The following is a 5,030-nucleotide window of genomic DNA, read 5'->3' on the forward strand; positions in this document are numbered from 1 at the left end:
AATAGACCGATGGTAAAATTATATTCTCTTACCTATTTTTAATAAGTACTGCCTTATAAACAATATCGGAGAAGGCGTTTTTGCAGAGGGGCGTGGTTTATATAGCTCGACATGTGTCAAAATGTGACTGTAGGGTAGGGTTTGGAACCAAAATGATTTCCCCACCTATCTTCTAAATCAAGCTTGTAACATCAGTACAGTAGCCTATGCTTCTGAGGGGGGAGGGGCAGGTATCCTAAACACGCACAGGTAAAGATTTTCAGACACTGAAATATGTTTCTGAATGATAAAGAGAGGGCTTTGCATAGGCGCTTTGTTGCGATTTGTTGTGGGACAACTTTAAATAACCTTATTAACTGGTTCTCATGCTTTTAAACAGTATGGATCACTTTCGTTCCAGGTTCCGCTTCTGTTCCTTGAAAACGTTTTTATTTTTTGGTTCTGTTCCCTGAACCGGTTCCAACCACTGCTGTAGGATGTCAGCAAATCAAATGTAAAGTTGACCCTATTCATCTATGGCAAAGACGCTTATACACAGAGTGTACAAAACATTTTTTGCCCTCAGATGAGCCTCATTTCATCAGGGCATGGACTCTACAAGGTGTGGAAAGCATTCCACAGAGATCCTGGCTCATGTTGACTCCAATGCTTTCCACAGTTGTGTCAAGTTGGCTGGATGTCCTTTGGGTGGTGGACCATTCTTGATACACACGGAAACGGTTGAGCATTAAAAACCCAGCAGCATTGCAGTTCAGCATTGCAGTTCTGTCTCCTAGAGATGAATGTACTTTGGTGTGGAAAGTGCAAATCAATCCCAGAACAACAGCAAAGGACCTTGTGAAGATGCTGGAGGAAATAGGTACAACAGTATATATATCCACAGTAAAACGAGTCCTATATCTACATAACCTGAAATGCCTCTCAGCAAGGAAGAAGCCACTGCTCCAAACCGCCAGAAAAAAATCCAGACTACGGTTTGCAACTGCACATGGGGACAAATGATGTGGATATATTGAAGCAACATCTCAAGACATCAGTCAGGAAGTTAAAGCTTGGTCGCAAATGGGTCTTCCAAATGGACAATGACCCCAGACATACTTCCAAAGTTGTGGCAAAATGGCTTAAGGACAACAAAGTCAAGGTATTGGAGTGGCCATCACAAAGCCCTGACCTCAATCCAGTAGAACATTTGTGGGCAGAACTGAAAAAGTGTATGCGAGCAAGAAGGCCTACAAACCTGACTCCGTTACACCAGCTCTGTCAGGAGGAATGGGACAAAATTCACCCAACTTATTGTGGGAAGCTTGTGGAAGGCTACCCGAAATGTTTGACCCAGGTTAAACCATTTTAAAGGCAATGCTACCAAATACTAATTGAGTGTATGTAAACTTCTGACCCACTGGGAATGTGATGAAAGAAATAAAAGCTGAAACAAATGATTCTCTCTACTATTATTCTGACATTTCACATTCTTAAAATAAAGTGGTGATCCTAACTGACCTAAGACAGGGAATTTCTACTAGGATTAAATGTCAGGAAATGTGGACAACTGAGTTTAAATGTACTTGGCTAAGGTGTCTGAAAACTTCTGACTTCAACTGTAATATCTGAATGTGTAGCTAGATTCTTACCTGTTTACATAGATGAAAGCTTCACAGCAGACTGGAACCCCTTTAATCAGACATCCTGTGTTGTTACCATTTAGTTTGCACAGGTTGTTTGGCTTGTTGTGTTCCACTGATTTCAAAACGTGTCATTTTCAGAGTGAGAGAGAGAGTCAGCATTGCATGGCACGATCATCATTCAGAAAGTAGTCCATCACAACTTTTTCCCACTGACCTTTGTGGATAAATTCAGGGCAGCAATGTTATTGAGAGCAGTAGCAACATATTTTCAGTTGTCCATGGCTAACGTTATATGTATATATAAAAACTGTAGTAGAAAGGATTATCTACGCAATACAAGCAGCTCATTTTATAGACACAAGATGCAACACTGCAGACCAATCCAAACTCATCTCTTTGCATGTCCAGCCCACTCATTATCTCAGCCAATCATGGCTAGAGGGAAGGTTGCTGCCTTTCTCTGTGGCTAAACCAACTCAGCTCGTAAGTTAACAATTTTATTCGTATTTACAGATGATATACAAGTTTGATATTATGGCAACTGAAAGTGCACATGTTCGAGAAGGCATTACTGGCAAAATAACACATTTTGATAACAAATATATACAGTGTTGCAAAAAAGTATTTAGTCAGCCACCAATTGTGCAAGTTCTCCCACTTAAAAAGATGAGAGAGGTCGGTAATTTTCATCATAGGTACACTTCAGACAGACAAAATGAGAAAAAAAAATCTAGAAAATCACATTGTAGGATTTTTAATGAATTTATTTGCAAATTAAGGTGGAAAATAAGTATTTGGTCACCTACAAACAAGCAAGATTTCTGGCTCTCACAGACCTGTAACTTCTTCTTTAAGAGGCTCCTCTGTCCTCCATTTGTTACCTGTATTAATGGCACCTGTTTGAACTTGTTATCAGTATAAAAGACACCTGTCCACAACCTCAAACAGTCACACTCCAAACTCCACTATGGCCAAGACCAAAAAGCTGTCAAAGGACACCAGAAACAAAATTGTAGACCTGCACCAGGCTGGGAAGACTGAATCTGCAATAGGTAAGCAGCTTGGTTTGAAGAAATCAACTGTGGGAGCAATTATTAGGAAATGGAAGACATACAAGACCACTGATAATCTCCCTCGATCTGGGGCTCCACGCAAGATCTCACCCCTGGGGTCAAAATGATCACAAGAACGGTGAACAAAAATCCCAGAACCACACAGGGGGACCTAGTGAATGACCTGCAGAGAGCTGGGACCAAAGTAACAAAGCCTACCATCAGTAACACACTACGCCGCCAGGGACTCAAATCATGCAGTGCCAGACGTGTCCCCCTGCTTAAGCCAGTACATGTCCAGGCCCGTCTGAAGTTTGCTAGAGAGCATTTGGATGATCCTTTGGTCTGGAGTCTAAATTGGAGTCCAACCGCCGTGTCTTTGTGAGATGCGGTGTGGGTGAATGGATGATCCCCGCATGTGTATTTCCCACCATAAAGCCTGGAGGAGGAGGTGTTATGGTGTGGGGGTGCTTTGCTGGTGACACGGTCTGTGATTTATTTAGAATTCAAGGCACACTTAACCTCTAGTGACTCCCCATCCCGCATGAGGGAGTGTAATCATCGACTGACACGAATTAGCATAACGCAACGGACATAAATAGAAAATATTCCTATTCATGAAAATCGCAAGTGAAATATATTGAGACCCAGCTTAGCCTTTTGTTAATCACCCTGTCATCTCAGATTTTCAAAATATGCTTTACAGCCAAAGCTAGACAAGCATTTGTGTAAGTTTATCGATAGCCTAGCATAGCATTTTGTCCAGCTAGCAGCAGGTAACTTGGTCACGGAAATCAGAAAAGCAATCAAATGAAATCGTTTACCTTTGATGAGCTTCGGATGTTTTCACTCACGAGACTCCCAGTTAGATAGCCAATGTTCCTTTTTTCCCAAAATATTATTTTTGTAGGCGAAATAGCTCCATTTGTTCTTCACGTTTGGCAGAGAAATCGCTCAGAAATTGCAGTCACGAAAACGCCAAAAATATTCCAAATTAGCTCCATAATATCGACAGAAACATGGCAAACGTAGTTTATAATCAATCCTCAAGGTGTTTTTCAAATATCTATTCGATAATATATCCACTGGGACAATTGGTTTTTCAGTAGGACTGATTGGAATACTGGCTACCTCTGTATTTTATGCGAGAACACTCTGGGAGCATCATGTGACCAGTTGCGCAATGTAGCCGCTTACGGGTATTCTTCAACATAAATGCGTAAAACTACGTCACAATGCTGTATACCCCTTGGGGAATACGGAGAAAAAGTAATCTGGTTGGTAGCCCAATTCACTGCTCAATAGGGACGCATTGGAACGCAGCGCTTGCAAAACATGAGGCACTTCCGGATTGGATTTTTCTCAGGCTTTCGCCTGCAATATCAGTTCTGTTATACTCACAGACAATATTTGTACAGTTTTGGAAACTTTAGAGTGTTTTCTATCCTAAGCTAAGTCAATTATATGCATATTCTAGCATCGTGTCCTGACAAAATATCCCGTTTACTACGGGAACGTTATTTTTCCAAAAATTCAAATACTGCCCCCTAGTCATTCTGCAGCGATACGCCATCCCATCTGGTTTGGGCTTAGTGGGACTGTCATTTGTTTTTCAACAGACCAATGACCCAACACACCTCCAGGCTGTGTAAGGATTATTTTACCAATAATGAGAGTGATGGAGTGCTGCATCAGATGACCTGGCCTCCACAATCCCCTGACCTCAACCATGGTTTGGGATGAGTCGGAGTGAAGGAAAAGTAGCCAACAAGTGCTCAATTTGTTTTTTAAATAAATAAAAACCCTTGAATGAGTAGGTGTTCTAAAATGTTCGACCGATATATGTGACCAATAACATTTGATTTGATTCCATTTTTTTTATTTTTTATTTATCAAGGAACTTAAATATTTTGTCTTGCCTATTCTCCCTCTGCATGGAACCCATATACATTCCATGTCTCAATGGTCTCAAGGCTTAAAACCCGTCTCTTTCCCTTCATTTACACTGATTGAAATGGATTTAACAGGTGACATCAGTAAGGACTCACAGCTGTCACCTGGATTCACCTGGTCAGTCTATGTCATGGAAAGAGCAGGTGTTCCTAAAGTTTTGTATACTCAGTGTATGGTTCCCCTTTCATTTTTGTCTGGTGTTAGCTAGTTAATGGCTAGCTAGGTCTTCAACCAGCATGAAACAAAAAGGGGTTAAGAGTCATTCAAAACTCTGACGCCATTTTCAAGTCCACGCATCCTTCAGTGCTGCTGTGAACCGCATCACAAGAGACATGCCAAACGGGAGATGTATATCATTGATGCAATTTCAGTTGTTTGAGTTACTTCTTGTATCACCAAA

The sequence above is a fragment of the Oncorhynchus kisutch genome, unplaced genomic scaffold (assembly GCF_002021735.2).
Source record: "Oncorhynchus kisutch isolate 150728-3 unplaced genomic scaffold, Okis_V2 scaffold3192, whole genome shotgun sequence".
NCBI classification, from domain to species: Eukaryota; Metazoa; Chordata; class Actinopteri; order Salmoniformes; family Salmonidae; genus Oncorhynchus; species Oncorhynchus kisutch.